A 22,902-nucleotide genomic window follows, 5' to 3' on the forward strand; every position below is an offset into this window, starting at 1 on the left:
CTGAATTTATACAATGAACTGATTCTATATCATTCGTATTACATACGTTTTGACTTTTGAGATGATTGATATGGTTTGATTGGTGAGGTTCAGCGGTCACACTTTCAAGTGCTTGGTTTTACAGCTTGCTGCAGCTTGACTTGCTAATTGGCGATTTTGTCATTGGATTCGGTCCTTTGTGATTCATTGCACAATTAGGTTTTTCAACCTTCCTGTAGAAATACCTATTGAAATTTTCTAATATATTTATGTAGCCAGTGGTAGATATATCAGAAAACTGAGACTGGGTCAGGCTCAAATATTTATTAAGATGGTAAACAAAAACGATGAAAAACCTGAAATATTAATTTAGACAACATTTAGACAGACAATTAAAACATACTAGACTTTATTTAGGAAAACATTTTATAACTTAAAGTTCTTACTGGGACACACAAGCAAAGTAACAAATATTGCTATCTGTTTGGAAGTTACGTCTATCCAACTCAATGGCTAGGCAAGGAGTGTATGTTGTTAGTAAAAGAAAGCGAATAGAATTGTAAAGTCATGTGATCGTCTGTCCAGTGTCTAAAAATAATACCACATACACACATAGTCTATCATACCACATACTCACATATACGAAAGCAGCGCAAATTGCATTTTATTTAATAAACATAGCCCTGGTTACATTTATAATCATTATTCGTCTGTTGATTTTTTGCTTCAAGTTTTATCAAAAAACCATACACCATAGAGGCATCAAACCTTCACTAATTCCTCAGTTTCTCATGACCAAACTTCAATCTATTCTATGTGAATGGATTTTACGAACATTTTTGTGGGTTATTGCCCTTTAATAGCGATTCTCTGTAACCATTTAAACTTCTTTGCCACGCATGGTCACCAATTTTGATTAAACTTTGCCCATTATTATAGCTTGACACCAGAAACATATATCAAATAAAACTTCATTGCTATGTGTCTTGGTTGCCATGGTAACAGCCAGAAAAGCTGGGAAAGTTGAGATTTTCAGCTGTTTTTAAAGGTCATAGGAAACGATTCTTAACATTAGGATTTCACTTTTTAAACCTAAAGCTATATATGAAAGAATGTTAAATTACGAGTAGTAATATTTTTTGGCCTTTGTTCTACTGAAAAATAAAGGTGAAAACTTTTCCACTTGTTACTTTTCTTACCCGCTTATCGTTCTTGATTTTGTGGTTTTATGACGTCACAAGAGCCCACTGATGTAAACAGAGCATTAGACTAATGTATTTCTACCATATGTTTATCTAGTTAATTTGAACTATTTTTGTAAATATAAATGTGTCTATGTTTTCAGGTGAGTTATCTGATTTCGTAGTTCAGTTAATTCAGTTTGAGCGAGTCGTAAATAAGGCACGGCAACTCAGAACTGGGGCTTTTTATCGGAGGATGATGCTGATGGATATCATATATAAAATTACGCTTAAATTAAGCTACAACTTCGATTACTTACACTGCATCAAATCTTTAGAAACAAAAAAAATATTTCCCTGTTTAATACACATATACGACATTCCTGTGGGACGTGGAGACCGGTCCTTCGGACTGAAGAGACCGTATAAACAGGGGTCCCGTGTCGCAGTAGGTGCTGGCACGAAAAAGATCCCTCACTGCTCAATGGCCGTTAGTGCCGAGTATAGGACAAAATTTGCAGCTCTCCACCGGCAAGTGGTGGCGTACGTCTCCATATGAGTGAAAAATTCTCGAGAGGGACGTTAAACAACATACAAACAAACAAACATATACGATATTCCAGAAGGATTCCATCGTCATTAAAAAAGTTAATAAGTCGTTTTTTATTCCAAGAAAAATCGCATAATGCAACATAAAATAGAATAATTTATTAAAAGTGACCTTTTCTGATATGAATAAAAATTTTGATTAAGCCTATAATATTCTGTTAAAGAAAGAATATGACACTTATATGGGGAATATCTCTAATGTGAATCCCCAAAATAAACACGGGGCCGGTGGTATTGAAGTCCATGATAAGCGTGAACCACTGAAAATGTCGGCGTCTTTGAACATGTTGAAGTTTCGTTTTCCCCTATCCGAAACACACATATTGCTGTAAAAACGATATACCAATAGAATCCCTGAGTTTATGACATGATCGTATTCTTCTATATAAAATATATTATATATAAAGAAGAAATGTTGAGCCCAGAGCAAATGAGATTGTTACGATGCCGATACTTTGTGCAGACACGGTTTGACTCTACAATATCGAATTTTGAAATAATCGGTATGTAGTAGTAAACAGAACAGTCCGCGATCAGTTTGAAAATCCATCCATCATTTGCGAGACTACAATTTTAATATTAATAATCTTTTTAACAGATGATAAAACTTTTGAAATTATATCCTTTACAGAAAAAAAAAAATAAATATAATACACACTGGAAAAATAAACAGGTTTGTATACGATGCTAAGTACTGATCTATGATAATGAATTTGGTAGAATCCTTATTCTTCATAGAAATATTTCCACATGTTAGAGCTGCTTTTTTTTTAAACGTCGTTTGTACTAACTCCCATATATACAAGTTTACGTATAGTTCTTGCCAGAGTTGTTTTTAACCCATCTGCAGTGTGTTTAAAAACGATACGATTATTTCAAGAACTTTCAATTACAAAAAGAAAGAAATAAGAAATAACAAGGGGGATGGGAGGGGGGGGGCGCCAGAGATCGGGTATTAGTGGTGCTGTTGTACATGAGTAAGTGAAAATTAAGACAGTGTCATTTTTTTTTTTTTTTTTTTTTTTTTTTTTTTAAAGTCATGTGATACTTAATGCAGCAGGTACGTATCGTTTGTCAAGAAAAGTGTCATACTGACAGCGTTGGACTCTGTGTGAAAGTAAAACTAGGTTGTAAATAAATGATTTCATAAAAATAACTGCCCTGGTTATGAAAAATGAATTCATTCTCACTCTCCCTTCTTTCTCTCTTCCGATTGCTTTATTTTTCTCTCAATAGATCGAAGTGTCAAACTATGAAAATGATCACATTTTGATTGATAAAACATGCAAACATCTTGCAAATATGCAATGGAATTTTTAAAAAGAAATACTTGCTTGTTTGAAGATCGTGTATTTATACTAGGTTTTGGCCAAGATTATGATATTCTTTAAAATTAAGCTGCAAAATGACATGATAGTTTGTAAACATTGCATAGCTTTGAACAGCGATTGGGCCTTACTGACGTCATATGCTAAGGGAGATAAGCAACGTTAGTCAAAGTGTATTTTCACGACTGGGTAATTTTCATCGACTGTGCTGTAGCTATCTTGCGTTAAAAATCCAAAAAACAATTTCAGTCTTATTTTACCAGCTCATATGAACTTCTTCCCGTATGTTACTCAATATGTTCAGGTAATTGTCTCCTATGACCTTTAATCTTTATTGAGCCTTAATAAAGACTAAGAAAAACAAACAAACCATTCTCACAAAAACATGACACCTTCTTGCCACTTATGCTATAAAGAAACTATTTAGAATTTATCTCTAAGTAAGTGGTAATCATGGGTACATTTGGAATACATTTAAGATGCTGTAAAACGCTCAATATTCACTAATGATGAAACTCAATCAACAACCTAAGAAAAACAATAAAAATATTTGACCTTAAGTACATGTAATTAAGTATTGCCAATATTATTCTAAAAATAACTTTCATGATTGCAATGGTAACACAGTGTAACCATGCAAAATCTGTTGCTAAGATTGGGTTAATGCTACACTGTACTATCTTGAGAAAAAAAAACAATAAAATTCATGACTGGCACATATACATCCTTAGGAACTTGCAACACCGACAACGTAAGAAAAATTGGGATTTATTGTTACTTTGCAGTGTAAAAATGACACGACGTACCAGTTGTTTAAAGTTCTTGTTGCCTTAGGAATTTACTTACCTTTTAATCAAGAAACATATTATTTGACTCACCTTGAATAGTACTGATCTCGTAGAACTAAAGTTGAATATGATATATTGAGAAAGTTTGTTGAAAAATACAACACTTTTGCTATAGTTACCAAGAAGGGAAAATGTTCGTTTTTGTTGATTTTATATCACTATTAAACCCTATGTTTCTTTTTTTTTTGTATCCAGTCCAAGACTGGATGGTAGGCAAAATTGAGAGTCATTTTAGTTGTTCATAAATAACAATCATAAAAGTTTTGGGAATCTACATATAAGGGTACGTATCCAAGAATATTTTTCAGATTTTAATGCATATTTTTCGGCTCTTTCCATAGCAACGCTCAATTTAAAGAATTGAGATTGAATTTTTTGAAATGAGAAAATTAGGGTTACACCAACGCCTTTAAAAATTGATCATCAGTTACATAGAAATATGCTTTTTGAAAAGATAGGATAAGATTAAAACACTAAGAGAGTAAATTTAAAATCCCTTCGTGGTATTAAAACCATGGCAACCATTGCCAACCTATAATATAAGAAATATCATATTTCGTCCTTGGTATATGTTAAAAGGATCTTTTGTCTATTATTTGCTTGCATTTCAAACTATGATTGTTTTTATTCTAAAGTGTATGATTCTATAAAATTAAATAAACAAAATTATTACTTTGAATGCTTTGTTTCTATAGTAACGTATGTAATAGTTGATTTACCAAACATGTTTATCATGCATTTAAGACATCAGGCATTCAACTTTCAGAAACAGTCATTGCCACTTGTTTGCTTTGCTGCAAACCATAACTGTGGGTTTCTGAACATGTTGAAAAATGTCATTTTTCAAACTTTAGGACACGTTGCTATGATAACCATGACATGTATCAACCCGTTTTTCCCTTATTTGAGTTTACGGTATCAAAGACTTTTACCATAGAGAGTTTGGAGGAATTCTGAGACTATGCGTGCCACGGCTCCTATATAAAAGTTCAAGTCATTACAGAGAATGGCTCTTAATGCCTTTCGCTTGTCGTTAAACACTAAGATTTTTAGCTCACCTGAGCCAAAGGCTCAAGTGCGGTTTTCTGATCAAAATTTGTCCGTTTTCTGTCGTCGTTGTCGTCGTCGATGGCGTAAACCTTTCACAATTTCAACTTCTTCTCCAGAACTACTGGGCCAATTTCAACCAAACTTGGCACAGAGCATCCTTGGGTGAAGGGGATTCAAGTTTGTTCAAATGAAGGGCCACGCCCTCTTTCAAGGGGAGATAATAAAGAATTAGTGAAAAATTAATAGCGTCTTTTAAAAATCTTCTTCTCAAGAACCACAAAGCCAGGGAAATTGAAACTCATGTGGAAGCATCCACAGGTAGTGTAGATTCAAATTTGTTCAAATCATGACCCCGGGGGGTAGGGCGGGGCCACAATAGAGGATCAAAGTTTTACATAGAAATATATAGGAAAAACCTTTAAAAATAATCTTCTTTTCAAGAACAGCAAAGCCATGATGAGTCATATTTATATGGAAGCATCCTCAGGTAGTGTAGATTCAAGTTTGTTCAAATCATGACCCCGGGGGATAGGGTGGGTCCACAATGGAGGATTAAAGTTTTACATAGAAATATATAGGAAAAATCTTTAAAAATCTTCTTCTCAGGAACAGCAAAGCCCTGATTGATCATATTTATGTGGAAGTATCCTCAGGTAGTGTAGATTTAAGTTTGTTCAAATCATGACCCCCTGGGGTAGGGCGGGGCCACAATGGAGGATCAATGTCTGAAATAGAAATATATAGGAAGGTATCTTCTGATGAAGAACTGCAAAGCCATGATTAGTCATTTTGATATGGAAGCATCCTCAGGTAGTGTAGATTCAAGTTTGTTAAAATGATGACCCTCGGGGCTAGAGATCGGCCACAATGGGGGATCAAAATTTTTTTTTACATAGGAACATATTGGAAAATATCTTCTTCTCAAGAAATGAAAATCACGTTTAGTCATTTTGATATGGAAGCATCCTCAGGTAGTGTAAATTCATTTTTTTTTTCAAATGATAACCCCCAGGGGTAGGGTGGGGCCCAATGGGGATCGAAAGTTTTACATAAGAACACATAGAAAAAATATTTCTTCTCAAGAACGGAAAAGCTATGTTTAGTCATATTGATATGGAAGCATCCTTGGGTAGTGTAGATTCAAGTTTGTTCAAATCATGACCTCTGGGATAGGGAGGAGCCACAATGGGGGATCAAAATTTTACAAAGGAATATATGGGAAATTTTTTTTAAAATCTTCTCAAGTACAACAAAGCCATTTGTTATATTGACATGGAAGCATCATCAGGTAGTTTAAAATTCAACCCCCCCACCCCCCCGAACCCCGAGTAATCTTTTCAATACTGAACTGATTTGTGTCTAGCTAATGTGCTCAGGTGAGCGATGTGACCCATGGGCCTCTTGTTAAACGGATGGTCTTAGAAACATGGGAACAATTGTAATGTAATCCTTGATGTTAGACCATGTACATTTAGACAAGATCAAATGTCGAGATCACTTTAGTTATTTCGGAATTCTTTTTTCTAACCTTTTAAGTACTCTCTGGTTTAGTTTTTATTCATATATAATTTTTTTCCTCGAGAGTTAACTACAAAAAATATACTGAGTTATTGTAACTCAAGACTGAGTATTGGCATGAGTGGTATACAAGCTTGTGAGTGCGAGTGCAGCCAACGAGTGCCAATTTTCACCATTATAATTTCAATAACCTTATTTTTATGATTTATATTAATTATTTAGATTATATAATTCAGATTAGAACAGAGTTTTTTTCAGTATTTGAATTAAAACTGTGCAGTATCAGCGACTGTCCTGTAATAGTTCAATATCCCAGCATTCCAGTGACCATAACAAGCGTTATGATTTGCTTACTGAGGTTTTTTTATTGAGGCTAATAGGAACAAAATAACTGATTAATAATTTAAATTTTGTAAGAATAGACATGCCTTTCCTAGCTGACGTTGAGCAGTTGATCATACACTATACAACTTTCTTTTTTGTTTACAACACGCGTTTGACATTGAACGCCCGAGTTCGGAATATTTCAGTGCATATTCGTTTACGTACATGTAATGCAAACTCAGCGTTCAATAAAACGCCAAAATATTGAACGCTAAAATTATGCACAATTCAATTATGTTTTAGCTCTACTGGTCAGAGATCACAAGAGCTCGTGGGATAGTAAGGTGTCCGTCGTCCGTCTGTCTGTCTAGCTGTCCGTCCGTCTGTCTGTCTGTAAACATTTTTTTATTCAAAATGCCACTCCTCCTACAGTTTAAATCTGATTTCAATATAACTTGGCACACAAGTAGACTTTACTAAGATACATAACTCGCATTATTAATTGTTGATTTCGATGAACGTAATTGCCATAGTTACTAAAAATAGAAATTTCTGTGAAATATCTTCAAACCGCTACTCCTATTACAGTTTTTTGTCTGATATCAGAATATTGAATACTGTTCGTTATCTCCATACATTTCATTCAATATAACTTGGCACACAAGTAGTCTACACAAAGAAACATTAGTCGAAAAATCGGTTTTTGATTTCGATGAACGGGTTGCCATGGTTACTAAAAAAAGTAATTTCTTTCAAAATGCCACTCTTCCTACAGTTTTTGTCTCATTCAATATAACTTGGATTACAAGTAGAGAACTCTCAAATACATAATTCTCTATATATGGGTTTTTTGATTTCAATTGCAGTGGTTACTAAAAAAATAAAGAAATTTCTGTAAAATACTTTCAGAAAATTACTCTTCCTACAGTTTTGTCTGATTTTTATATAACTTGGCATGCATGAGGACTACACTAAGATACAAAATTTTTTTATCTTCTTTTAAATTTTGATGAATGATGTTGCCATGGCTGTAGAATTCTTTTAAAAGACTTCTACTTCTACAGTTTTATTCGGTTTGCAATAAATCTTGCTACCAGTACCAGCTTCCAGTAGAGCTACAGTCTCGTTAGAGACTTCTGTCTTTTTTATTGTAGACTGTTTTCTAGCTATGTAATCAATCAAGTTTATAAAGGTGTAAAGTTTTTACTTTTTTTTGAACGATTAGTCTACTAGTGTTTGATTTGGATTTTACAATAATTAATCTATTGGAATGTGAAGTGACGTTCATTCGTTTATATTTCGGATTTAATGTGTTTACTTGCTATGAATTATATGAATTTATATATATTATTTTACTTTGTATTAGATAAACATTTTAAAATACTATACAGTCTTTGTTTGTAAGGCTCATTATTTTAATTGTACTTTAGAGGAACTGGGATTTTATTCTACAAGTGGTAATCCACCTTATACCCATACTCCCTTTGCCTTATTTGCCCTTTCACTTGGTTTTTAGGTCATTCATTGATTTTCACACACATGCTACTTAACCATTACATTACCCGCGACTATGATAGCATGAGTCCTCTATGCTATGATTGTATTAAATGCAAGCTGTATCAGTGAATATTGTTGTCTTCTGAAATTTTAAAGAAGTATGATACTTGAGAAGGTATTTTTTCACATTTATATGACAAAGTTTGCTTTATTTGTATCTGTACAAAGAAGCAGTTAGTTCACTTTTTTACTAGTATATATGTCAAATAAGGTACAAAATGCATTTGTCGTATTGCTCACTTTTTGCTTTCAAATGATTTTTTAATGAGGTTTCTTATCGATATAAGCTTTTGCATATGCAAGTTAACACATTTTACAGAAAGACGTCTCCTCGATTAAGTACATTTAGTTCTTTGATTATTTAAATTTGAAGGAGTTATCTCTCTTGGTTTATTGACTTCGTGTTGTTACATCTTAATGGAAAAGCTAATTCTTGAGAAAATACCATAATAAGTTATAAATAGTGAGAAAAGTGTCAGATAGATGTTTTCAGAAATTAATGCTGGCAATATCAGCATTTCCAGCATATATTGAACTTTGAACTATGATATGAAGTTATCAGCGTACAAATTTTCAATAATGCAATACCCCAATGAAATAAGAGTTTGACCTCTGCATTCGTCAATCTCAATCTTTGGGCCATTTTCTGTGAGGGTTCTTTAGGAACAGGGTCTACAATCCTAGGCCACAGATACTGAATGAGCTCAAAAAGAACATAAAACTAAATCAAATGAGAAGTGTCTAAGCAAAAATGAGTGACAAGGTTATACAAATTTCGAGAAGCAACTCTCATTTATAGTTTAAATAGTGGAGATCATTAAGAACATGTAATGTGGGCTTTTGGCGTTGTGAAATTCAATGTAACAAAAATCACGTAATTTAGAAATTTCACTAATCTTCATTAATGTTTGAGATTTCGTCCAATGTGTAATATATTAGTTGGTAATTGTACATAATGAATCTTACAGATACATGCATCAAGTTAATAAAAAAAAAACTTGTTTATATCTTTTTCTTGTGTTTGTGAAAATGAAGATTCAAAATGTAACATATATTATGAAACACCCTGTACTTAGAGAGATCAATCGAACTCTTCATGTCGCCTCTTTTTTGACAATCCCTTTCAAGTATCAAAGCTGTGTCGCCCCAATTTTTAATTAAGTTTCTTTGCTTTAAACGTTAAACAAAAGTATCTTAGTGTAGCTATAAAATAACATGCACAACCCTACATTATTTCATTGATTTAAAGAAATTTTGTTTTCAAAAAAACCCTTGATTTTTGAAAATATCAAGGGGTTTTTCTTATCTTAAGAACAGTTGGGTCCTACACACATTAAAAATTTAAGTCGTTAAGATTGCTTGCCAGTATTATTTTGTAAATCTCAAAGCTAGATGTTTGGTTTCTTAAAATCATAAGCAGAGATCCATGCCTCTTAAGAGATCCGCTCCTCATGATTACCTTACCCTATTGATAGAGATAATTAAAATTAAGTTTTTAAACACTTCATTCGATTTTTTTCTTAAAATTCATCGAATGTATTTACATTTATACCCTGTAATGTATTTTCATTTCTAATTGAAAATCGTTGCGAATATGTCGAAATAATTTTCTCTTTAAATACTGAGATGGCATCCGCCTCTTTTAATTTTAAACGGAGATCCGCTCCTTCCTTTTCAATAAAAGAGAGATCCGCTCCTCTATTGACAATCCGCTTCTCATTTATCAATGATTGTCTGACGTCATGGCGTCAGACAGTACTAGATTTAGCCAAGGTTTGTTGGTCAAGTCGTTCAATAGAACTCTTTTGATAACTTGATCTTGGAAACTTCACACTATCTTAATAACTATCAATTGGAGAGAATGAGGAGTAATGGAAACATGCTAAACACCCAAAACAAACCAGAGCATTTGACCTAATGTCATTATTACATGTGTATCACATTACAGGTTACATAACATTTAGCCATTCTCGAATGAATCAGCAAAACAGCAGGAAGTAATGAAGATTGTCAGGTCAACACTGACTTGTCGCATTTTTGATCAGATTAACTAATGGATGTTTATTTTCAATACAAACTAAGTCTCTCTACCTTTAGAATTTTTATAGTCTACACATACATGTATCCATAAGTTGCAGAAGTTTGATTTAAATTCATACTTTAAAAAATCTGAAAGTGAAAGATGTTGAACATTCTTTTGCTTAAATGCAAACTAAAGTTGTTAGCTCATTTGTAGCACGTTTATTTATTTTTTTTAATTATATAATTATTTCATAAGTATAACAGGTCCGTTGGAAGAAATTTCAGGAGGGGGTGCACAACCAAAAATGTTCAGTTTAGGGTGTGCACTATCAAAGAACAATGCCCTTTCAAGCAGAAAAAAGTTATCAGACGTTATTATTTACATGATTGAGACACCAGCATAAGTAGCTATGCATAAATTGACAACCCCACCTCCACCCCCGGTTCCTACGGCCATGAAAAAAGGAAATTGCAAGCAATAGAGTGTATTACAGTATAAATTCATGTCCAAGTTTTTTTTTATATGTTGATGCCACTGAATTGAACTTTTCTTGTTTCTTAGAAAAAAAATCATTCTGGACTCAGAGTCATGTTGATACACTGGATTAAACTTTTCTGAAGTCTTCGCGTATAATAAATTTGCTCACGTCAGACAAGCTTTTTAGGGAAGCTAATACTTGTATAGATTCCTATGGCTAGTGTCTACAGAATCCCCCTGGCTTGTTGTCCGTTCACATGTTGATTCTGTAGTAGTGTGGAATATATTTATTTAATAAATGTTTTGAATTAAATGTAAATAAATTAAACTACCATAATAGATCAAATGTTGGATCCACCCCTTTATTTCCCTAGCCCTACCTGTAAACTTGTACACCTGTATATAGATAATTAGTTACCTTAGGGCAGGTCAGAGGTTTTGGTGTTTTATTGGTTTTCATTGGTAGTTTGTTTATAAAGTTGGATCTCATTGGTTTTATTCTTTTGGTCATTGGTTTTACCGCCAAAATATTCATTCTTTGTCTTGTTGAGAGATTACCAAGACTTCATTTTATGGACTCTCTCATGACCTTGACTTGGAGACTGACTTTTTTTCCACTTTTGGTAAGTACTAACTTTTCTTTATTGCTAATAGTTAATTAACTTGTGCAGTCTGTAAATATGCAATTATAATAAATCCCTTCTACACTTTATATTAATAGAATGAATGACCATGAGAGAAAGATATTTATTTTTATGATTGGAATTATTGATTTTGAAGATCAGTAATGTTATATATTGAAAGTGTAAATTGTTATGTTCAAATTACACTATATATTTTATGACCAAGATATTTGGTTACTTTGTTCAAAGTGAACAGATGATTTTTTTTATTTTAATGGAATATATATTTTAATGTATACTGTATTAAATTACAGAATCCATATACATGTTTATGACATCATACATACATGTGGTAATTAAAGCCTTTTCCCACAGAATGGTGAGGAACTATTTGTTTTAATTAGTAATATTTTTTATGCCTTTATATGGGAGAAAATATGTAAAGTCTATGTATCAGTTGTAAGAGTTATCTCCCTTAATTGAGAGTCAATGTACATATAAAGATACATCTTGTCTATAATATATCATTATCAATATGTTATCTATGAGAGCTAGATGTATGTATAAATGATGCATTAATAGGATTGATTTGATGTGATATAATATTGTTGTTTTATTATATTTCAGGGCTATGTTAATATATACTGCTCACTGTGTCAATAAAATAGACCTGAACCTGACAGAGGCGTGCTTGTTTATTTACACAAATCCCTGTTACAATTTGGCGCCCACGTTGGGACACAGTGATGTACAGCAGTGAACGGAGAGGACTGGAAATCGTGTACACCATGGTATTCCAAGGAGACGTAAATTACGACTGGTACCTTGAATAAACAGCGATTCGTGCACGACACTTCAGAGTGAACACTGAACAGTGTATGCGATTCTACGATCAGAACATTTACACTAGTGTGTTTGTGATATCAACTGATAGTGACAGTGTAATGATTCGCATCAGCATGCATGCTTCATCGGCCTGATTGGTGCACCGGAACCAAAGACAGCAGTAGATAAGATTTTCTTTAGATAAGATTTTCTTAGTTTGATACATGCATGTTTATTTATTTTTGAGGTAGCTAGCTAGCATATATATATATAGATAGATACACGTGTTTATTGATCATGACCTGTCTGTCCGTCTGTCATCTTATTTAGCTTGGGTTATATTTGTATATACTGTGCACATTAATTTTTATTTGAATTAATTACTGGACTGAAAGCAGGAGTGCCAGGATGGGTAAGTGGTATAATTAACAGTGCACATTATAGCCCTATACCCTTGAACCTACCAGGTATTAATAACTACAATATTTAACTGCTATATCTTTTGACATTTGACTGTTTACAGACAAGACATAGTTGTTTTAGTCTTTATGTAGTATTTTATAGCAGGTGTCAATAAGTTGAGTGGAAGTTTAAGTTTCATTTATTGTCAGTGGTGTTTTGTGCTGTTGGTTCATTCACGTGGTGTTTGTAGTGTATAGTAGTCTAACTCACTAGATATAGTTAAAACAGCTCTTTTAAAACCCCAAATTTCCCACTGTCTTGTATTTATAAATTTGTGTTTTGAAATTACCGCCTTTACGCTTGTATTCATATCGAGATCGGTTTCTTTATTTACGCATTTTCGATCGAGCTCGACCTGCGCGAAATTTGTTTTCAGTTTGCAGCTTCCTGTGTAAACACGTTTTTGGTTTGACTTAAAAATTTCCTTTATTTTCTAAGTGTTTGTTATTTATTTGAATTAATATGTGACTTTCAGGTAAGAATTGGGTTTATTGCATTGCATTCATTTACTCTTTAGGTATTATTTAAACGCATATTTCTTGATTTCAGTGAAATTTGACCATACTTGCACTTGTAAATTTTAGACTGTATTGTTGATCAATCTTTCCTTTATTTATAATCTTATGTGACTTGCATAGTTCAATCATTTGACCGGAAGTATATTAAGTTAACCGGAAGTAGAAATTTATTTTTTTTTTTCAGGTTTATAAATACGATACCACATTTATTTTAGTTCCACATGTGAACTACCCTCCTGTATTAAAAAGTTATTCTTCAATATTAGTCTAGCATTTCATTTGTTCAATTAGAACAACCCTCCCTTACATATTGAAAATTATTTAAAGTTACATCTGGAGTGAATAACTGAAATTTTCCATTTTTCAAATATTTTGAATGTAATTTATGAACTTAGTTTATTGTTTATTGTTTTCTATCACACTCGTCATCATGTCGAACACCAAGGAAACAGACTTAACACAGAAAGAGGAAATATCCTTCACACAGACAGAAGTTCAGAATATTGTAGATGCTTTATCAACAATGAAAATAAAGCCGAAAGCCGACACTCCACAAGACTTTTTACAGTGGATGGAATCCATGAGCAAGTTATCTGAAGTGAAAATGGAGCCCCAGTATGCTAGTGGTACCACAGCAGAATCAAAATCAGTGGTTAACATCCATTATCCAAAAATCTCATTCTTCTCTGGAAACACCAAGACAGACACAACCTACGATGTATGGAAATACGAGGTTGAGTGCTTACTTAGAGAATCGTACAAGCCAGAAGTCATACATCATGCTATTAGACGTTCTCTGAGGGGAGAGGCAAGTCGAGTTATTATGCATCTTGGCCCAGGAGCTTCCATCGCTGCCATTATGAATAAACTTGACAGCATATATGGAACAGTGTCTGAAAGAGAAGATATACTGGCAGAGTTTTATAGTGCTCATCAGAAAGAGGATGAAGAATGTGCCACATGGAGTTGTCGTCTGGAAGATATCATCAGTAAAGCACAACAGAAAGGCCTAGTAGGTTATATAGAATCACAAGAAATGCTGCGCACTATGTTCTTTAAAGGACTACGCCCAACATTGAAGGACATTTGTGGTCATTTATATGACAAATGCCTTACATTTGACAAATTGAGATCAGCGGTCAGGAAGGTGGAATTGGAGCATCAGCCACCAACTGAAAAGAAAAAGCTGGCTACTGCAAAGTCTGCAGTTCCTGCAGATTCATCAACAAAGAGCTTTGAAACTCTTGAAGCCCAGATCCAACAACTGACTAGTGAGGTTAGGGGAATGAAGCAGCAATATAGCTATAGTTATAACCCACAGATGCCTCAGCAATACCGACCAACAAGACAATCCTTCCAGCGAGGAAGAAGGCAGGGAAACTATAGAGGAAATTCCACTCAGGCAGTTAGGATGCCACAGTCAGATGTTGTTTCAGACACACCTAGGTATAGGAATGAGTATGAAGTCCCTACTTGTTATAAATGTGGGCAGAAGGGTCATATAGCCATTGGATGCCGTGTACGAATGGATCATAGAAGAGCGTATTTAAACTCCAAGAAGCCAGCGTCTGGGGACAAGGGGTTGGCAAGAGAACAAGGAGTCCCAAAGTTCCAATAATTGGATCATCGAATGAGATCAGAGTGTCCATCAATGATATATCGTGTACAGCACTTATAGACACAGGAGCTACGGTCTCAACGATTAGCGAATCCTTTTATTATGAGAATCTTAGCAGAGATGTTGAGCTACATTCTATAGAAGAGGCCATAAGAATAGAATGTGCAGATGGACAACTTATGCCCTACATTGGATATGTCAGTGTTAATCTGACACCATTCGGCATCCCTGGACTAGACAAACTACATGATTGCTTGTTCCTTGTTGTGCCTAATAGTACATACAACTCTCATGTACCTGTATTAATAGGGACAAACATTTTACAGAACCTTATTGATGTGACCAGAGAGGAACATGGTTCTAGATTTCTACAGGAAGTAGCTATTCAGACCCCGTGGTATTTAGCCTTCCGTTGCATCATACTCAGGGAAAGAGACCTACAGAAGAATGGATATGCCTTAGGACTGGTGAAAAGTGCCGAGACAACAAGAGTTATAATTCCCCCTAACAGTAACATCACCATCACTGGCTATGTGGATAAGAAGATTCCATACCAAAAAGTTACTGTGATGATGCACCAGTCGTCTAAGTCTTCCATACCAGATGATGTTGATATAGAGGCAACACTACATCCATATCTATATGATGAGTACCAGATATTGCCCGTGACAATCAACAATATAACAACTAGGACCATTTCCATTTCTCCCAAAGCAGTTGTCTGTGAGATTCAGCCTGTGGTCATAGAGGATCCTAGTAAATTCTCTGAGAGTGAACCAACTGCATCACCTGAGTTGGAGAGAATATTGAACAAGATTCATTTACCAGATGACATCACTGAAGAAGAAAGACAGGCTTGCAGAGACTTAATAGATTCCTATCAAGACATCTTTTCAGCTGGAGATTTAGACATAGGAACAACGGATAAAGTAAAGCACCGTATTGAATTATCTGATGAGACACCATTTAAACAGAAATACCGGAGAATACCACCAGCCATGATAGAGGAAGTGCGGTCCCATATCAAGGAGCTCTTAGCTGCTGGGATAATTAGACCATCTCATTCTCCTTTCTCATCAAATGTAGTCTTAGTCCGGAAAAGCGATGGTTCACTACGCCTTTGCATTGACTATAAACAACTCAACTCTCGGACCATAAAGGACAATTATGCACTACCAAGGATTGAGGAAATTTTGGATTCTCTCTCTGGTAATACCTACTTCAGCGTCCTTGACATGAAGTCTGGCTACCATCAGATCGAGATTGAGGAACATCATAAAGAGAGAACCGCATTTACAGTAGGACCTTTAGGGTTCTATGAATTTAACAAGATGAGTTTCGGTTTAGCAAACGCCCCAGCCACGTATCAACGTCTACAAGAAGAATGTTTAGGCGACTTACATCTCAAAATTTGTTTTATTTATTTAGATGATTTAATTATTTTTTCTTCTTCTTTCAGACAACACCTTGACCGACTCCAACAGGTTTTCCAACGTATTCGAAATTATGGTCTTAAACTTTCTCCTAAAAATTGTTCTTTTTTCATGAGCAGAGTCAAGTATGTAGGACATATTGTCTCAAAGGATGGGGTTGAGCCAGACCCAGATAAAATTTCCAAAGTCAAAAACTGGCCAGTACCTACTAATTCTGAACAGGTTAGACAATTTTTAGGTTTTGCCGGATACTATAGGAAATTCATCAAAGACTTAGGTTGCTAGACCACTCATTGATGTAATGGCGGTTGGTAAGGAACCCAGAAGCAACAGTAAGCAAAAGGCAGATCCCAAGTGGAAATGGAATCAGGAACAACAAACGGCATTTGACATCCTCAAAGAGAAACTGACATCACCACCCATCTTAGCCTATCCAGACTTCAGCCAACCATTCAAACTGCATACAGATGCATGCCAAACAGGATTAGGCGCAGTTTTATACCAAACTCAAAGTGGGTCAGATAGAGTCATCGCCTATGCCAGTCGCGGATTAAGCCGCTCAGAGAAGAATTATCCTACACACAAACTTGAGTTTCTGGCGCTGAAATGGGCAGTCACCGAGAAATTTGCAGACTATCTTCAAGGAAAAGACTTCACCGTTTACACCGATAACAATCCCCTTACTTATGTTTTAAGCAGCGCTAAACTGGATGCTACAGGACACAGATGGATTTCATCTTTGGCTAGTTTCAACTTTAAAATTCTCTACAAACCTGGAAAAACCAACATAGACGCTGACAGCTTATCTAGACTAAAGGAAACTGAAACCATTTCTTCTGAGTCCATCAAAGCCATATGCCAGATAGGTCAACCTTATGCAGAGACATTATGTGTAGATGAAGAGATATGCCAGTTTATGCAACCTGTCAGTGAACCTGGAGAGCATTTTGATATTGTTTCATTACAAGATGATGACACTACTATTTCTTATTGGAAACAGCAAGTCCTCACAGGAGTAAAACCTAGTAAGAACTCGCTCCAGACTGAAAGTGACCTTATTTTTCATCGGAATTTTTCAAAACTAAAGATAAAGGATGGAATATTGATACGAGAAGTTAGAAATGACGGAAACACATTAGAACAGCACATCATTCCAGCCTCATCTATTCCAACAGTATTGAAGTATCTCCACAATAAGATGGGACACCTAGGCCGTGATAAGACTTTATCATTGGTACGACAAAGGTTTTATTGGCCAAGAATGCAAAAGGATGTAATAACTTGGATTGAGAATTGTGAGAGATGCATCAAGAGTAAGAGGCCAGCTGAGAAGACAGAGCTAGTAAACATCACTACATCTCAGCCGTTAGAGTTAGTATGCATGGACTATCTTACTTTGGAACCATCAAAAGGAGGAATCCAGAACATTTTAGTTATTACAGATCATTTTACTAAATTTTCTATTGCAGTTCCAACAAGAAACCAGACAGCTAGGACAACAGCAGAGGCCATCTTCAACAATTTCATCATTCATTATGGAATTCCTGAGAAACTTCACTCTGATCAAGGTACAAATTTTTGTAGCAATATTATTAAAGAATTATGTTTACTTTTAGGTATTTCCAAATCCAGGACCACTCCATACCATCCAATGGGAAACGGAATAACCGAGAGATTTAACAGAACATTGTTGTCCATGTTAGGAACACTAGAGAACTACCAGAAAGCTGATTGGAAGCGACACATCAATAGCCTGGTACATGCATACAACTCTACCGTAAATGACACAACAGGATTTACACCATTTTTCTTGATGTTCGGGAGAGAACCGAAGTTGCCTGTTGATGTAATTTTTGGACTGTCAAAATCCTATGATGAAGACAAATGTACTAGCAAATATATTGCCGAGATGAGAAAAAGATTGCAAGAAGCATATAAGCAAGCGCAGACAGCTATAAAATCTTCTCAGCTAAGACAAAAATCCAACTACGACATAAGAGCCAGAGCAGCCACATTGAATGTTGGAGACAGAGTGCTCGTCAAAATTGTGGCTTATGATGGCAAGCACAAAATATCGGACAAATGGGAAGATGTACCATATGAGATTCTATCCCAACCGAACAAGGGCATTCCTGTTTTCAAGGTGAGGCGAGAGGATGGCGAAGGACGATGTAGAGTTTTACACCGCAACCTATTATTACCAATAGGATCCAAGTTTACATCCTCTTTACCTCCAGTACCCAAACCTAGACAAAGAAGGAAGGCAGAGAAAAGAGAAGAAACTGTAAATATTAATACAAGTGATTCTCTTTATATTTCAGATACTGACAGTGAATTCTCATTTATAGGTAACCCTATATTGTCCGAGAATTTACTAACAAAGACCTCCTGTCAAGAAGGTGACGACCTTTCTTCGACCGGAGAAGCTTCAGCACCTGGTTCAGAAGAGGACGCTCTTCAGCAGCAGGAGCCTGCGAATCAGACTGAGGGTGAGGTTGAAGAAGAAGATGAAGTAGTAGAAGATGAAGTTGTTGAAGAAGCAGACGATAATCAGCCTTTTATAGATGAAGATGAACCAAATCAAGATAACCCAGTTCCTGCTCCGCGGAAGTCGGCAAGACAAAGAAAGGTTCCAGAATGGACCAAGGACTATATTATGATGACACAAGGTCAACCAGAACCAGACTGGCTACGTAGAGCCAACTTTGTAAAAGAGATGATGAAGGATGGATTATTACAGAGTGTGGACTCTAATTTGTGCCAGATGACTCTTTTAAATATTGTGTCATCATCTCAGTAATGTGTTTTTAATATTTGTACATATCTGTTATTTTATGCCGTAAACTTCACCGTTGAATGACGTGGACGTCATTCTGCAACCAGGGGGAGGTTGTAGTAGTGTGGAATATATTTATTTAATAAATGTTTTGAATTAAATGTAAATAAATTAAACTACCATAATAGATCAAATGTTGGATCCACCCCTTTATTTCCCTAGCCCTACCTGTAAACTTGTACACCTGTATATAGATAATTAGTTACCTTAGGGCAGGTCAGAGGTTTTGGTGTTTTATTGGTTTTCATTGGTAGTTTGTTTATAAAGTTGGATCTCATTGGTTTTATTCTTTTGGTCATTGGTTTTACCGCCAAAATATTCATTCTTTGTCTTGTTGAGAGATTACCAAGACTTCATTTTATGGACTCTCTCATGACCTTGACTTGGAGACTGACTTTTTTTCCACTTTTGGTAAGTACTAACTTTTCTTTATTGCTAATAGTTAATTAACTTGTGCAGTCTGTAAATATGCAATTATAATAAATCCCTTCTACACTTTATATTAATAGAATGAATGACCATGAGAGAAAGATATTTATTTTTATGATTGGAATTATTGATTTTGAAGATCAGTAATGTTATATATTGAAAGTGTAAATTGTTATGTTCAAATTACACTATATATTTTATGACCAAGATATTTGGTTACTTTGTTCAAAGTGAACAGATGATTTTTTTTATTTTAATGGAATATATATTTTAATGTATACTGTATTAAATTACAGAATCCATATACATGTTTATGACATCATACATACATGTGGTAATTAAAGCCTTTTCCCACAGAATGGTGAGGAACTATTTGTTTTAATTAGTAATATTTTTTATGCCTTTATATGGGAGAAAATATGTAAAGTCTATGTATCAGTTGTAAGAGTTATCTCCCTTAATTGAGAGTCAATGTACATATAAAGATACATCTTGTCTATAATATATCATTATCAATATGTTATCTATGAGAGCTAGATGTATGTATAAATGATGCATTAATAGGATTGATTTGATGTGATATAATATTGTTGTTTTATTATATTTCAGGGCTATGTTAATATATACTGCTCACTGTGTCAATAAAATAGACCTGAACCTGACAGAGGCGTGCTTGTTTATTTACACAAATCCCTGTTACAATTCCATTACACGGAATAAGAAAACTCTAATGAAGCGAACACGGGAATCACGTTAGGAGTCACAGAGGGCGCTCTCAGGAGACAGAGATACCCCGATCTCATCTGACAGCGTGGGAGATCTGGGAACTAGATTTACCCCGCTCTAAGTAAGGACCCCGCCCCTGTACGCCTTACTTTAGTACGGAGTCGTAGGTGGCATTCATCGGACAGGTAAATCCAGGTAACTTCAGAGACACTAGGGCCCCTGGCCTGCTGCTGATGAAATCTTACTGGAGGGGATTCTGTCATAGGCAGAGGTAAGTCCGGGGGTCGGGTAATTATTTCTTAGGTCTAGCGGGCAATAAGATGCACCAGATCACCGCACTAATTGATCTCATTTATTATTCAGCATCTTTCATCGCGTGAAATAATTGACTACAGCCGAGGTATAATTATTACTGCATGCTGGAAATATTACAGAGAACGCTATACAAACTTTTGACCATTACTCCGTTGCCAAGACAATATGCATTTCATGGGAATTAATTAAAAACGAGACGTATATAAACCTAAAGGTAAAAATGACATAAAACTTGTCTACATAAATAACATATTAAAATCTGACGTCGTCTACCTGTAATTATGGAGTGTGCGTTCCCGCCTTCTACGTTCAGGTAAGCTTTACTTAAGGTATGTCACTCGTCAGCTTTTGAGAAAAGTTTGATCAGAACCTCTAACTTCAAAAATATTTATTACAATTCAATCTTAATGACATATTTGAATTAAACAATTAAACAATGCAAATTATACAATTTTCAATTTAAAAACTTCTCACAAAATTGTGAGGAAACAAGATTTATGGGGGACTATATCTTGTGGTGGAAGGATATTTAGAAGAAAATTCTTCAAATCTACACATTTCTTGGATTTAATATCTTGGAACTTTAGCTCTATATATTTTTACTCAGAGAATTTTTTTGTGTTATCATGTGCAGGTTATATTTAATATAGGACTCAATTAATATTTTAAAAACAAATTTTACACATTCACTAAACAGACTTTACCAAAAAATGAAGATATATTTAAGAGGCAGTCCACCGAAAAACCAGGCAGTATTGTATTAATAGGCGGCACATCGAATGTGAGGAATATTTGATATTTTATTAAAAACAATATCAATGTAGCCCAAAAGGAATAATGTAATTGAAGATTTGTTTAATAATTGCTTATTTAGTAAAATATCCTTGTGTTTTGTGTTTTTGAATGCCCCTATATAAACCATTGAATGTAGGTCAGAATCAAAGAACTGTAATTTCTAAAACATTTTTAACAGGACTATAATTCACACTTAACTAAATCTAGAAATATTTCAACTTTTTGTTTAAAAAATAAAATCGGTGGGAAAAACACTTTTGATAGTAGGTTTCTGGCAAAATATAAGAACGTTTTTATGAAATTTTGCGATGCAAGAGTTATCTCCCGTGGCATCGGTAAATCTGCTCAACATCTTTTTATCGGAATCCTAGTGAAATATTTAGAATCGATACACTAAAGAAAATAATTAAACAAAAAACTAAATAATTTATTTTCAAAATATAATTCATTTTCGCCTCCAGACGTAATATTTAGATTAAAATTGGCTCTATTATTCAGGATGAATCCACGTTTCCATTGATGTATCAGGGACGTCATATACCTGACTAATATTGCGTCACAATGAAATAGTTACAAGTTTCCAGAGAAGTTTGTAAATTATTTGCGTAAAAGTGTAAAGAAAAAGATTTTTAAAAAATGATTTTTCTTTTTCTGTTTAATTACTCTTCAGGGTGCATTATTCTAAATGTTAAATAATATTTTAATATCAAAATGTATTTTATACACGGGCGGCGTCTCAGCTAGATGACGTTTTGATAAGTAATTTTATACATGTGTGAGAACTAATTTTTTTTAACTGATTTACTTAAGAAATAAATAACAAGTTTAAAAACTTCAATGGGAATTGAAGTGGGTCGGTCACGTGATCAAATCCTGTGAAGGCCGAAGGCCTTCTCAGAAGATTTGATCACGTACCGACCCACTTCAATTCCCATTGAAGTTTTTAAACTTGTTATTTATTAATTATATATACATTTGAGACGGACAATCGAATGTAATCGAATATAAATATTGCACTAACTGTACGTCGTAGATTTTGACAAATTACGCTAGGTGTAAATCGGCTTGAAAAGCGGTTACTCTTCAAATTCACCTGACAAAGGACTGTTTTGAAGGGAATATTCTGTGAAAGGCTACTTGTGATCAATTATTATAGTGAGCATGTGTCTGGGAATTTTTGTATTCATGAGAACCCATATTCGATGTTAAGAAACACAAGAAACAAGTCCGATGTTTGATACTAAAAAGTTGGAGGAATTGCGGTCGGAAAGGGATGGATGGAGACACTTATCCGGACCAGATAACTTGAAATCAAGTACAAAATTTGATCAAAAACATAAAATCTACGATTTCAGTAAGGCATATTTATTAATTTATGATGTTGACATGGAGACACTGGCGACAGCTTACATTGTTAAGACAACGTCA

The 22,902-nt window shown here is 34.6% G+C and overlaps 2 long non-coding RNA genes across 2 annotated transcripts; both read left to right on the forward strand.

Annotated features, from left to right (window-relative positions):
* The first annotated feature begins 11,265 nt into the window (after window positions 1-11,265).
* LOC133179946 (uncharacterized) lies at window positions 11,266-12,208 on the forward strand. The gene is made up of 3 exons (XR_009720203.1): window positions 11,266-11,517; window positions 11,832-11,896; window positions 12,145-12,208. It is a non-coding gene; the product is annotated as an uncharacterized LOC133179946 (long non-coding RNA).
* A 7,155-nt stretch (window positions 12,209-19,363) lies between these two features.
* LOC133179947 (uncharacterized) lies at window positions 19,364-20,350 on the forward strand. Its single transcript, XR_009720204.1, has 3 exons — window positions 19,364-19,620; window positions 19,935-19,999; window positions 20,248-20,350. It is a non-coding gene; the product is annotated as an uncharacterized LOC133179947 (long non-coding RNA).
* The last annotated feature ends 2,552 nt before the right edge of the window (window positions 20,351-22,902 follow it).

The sequence above is a fragment of the Saccostrea echinata genome, unplaced genomic scaffold (genome assembly GCF_033153115.1).
Source record: "Saccostrea echinata isolate AGI-Se365-2 ecotype Australia unplaced genomic scaffold, CSIRO_AGI_Sech_v1 ptg000005l, whole genome shotgun sequence".
NCBI lineage: Eukaryota > Metazoa > Mollusca > Bivalvia > Ostreida > Ostreidae > Saccostrea > Saccostrea echinata.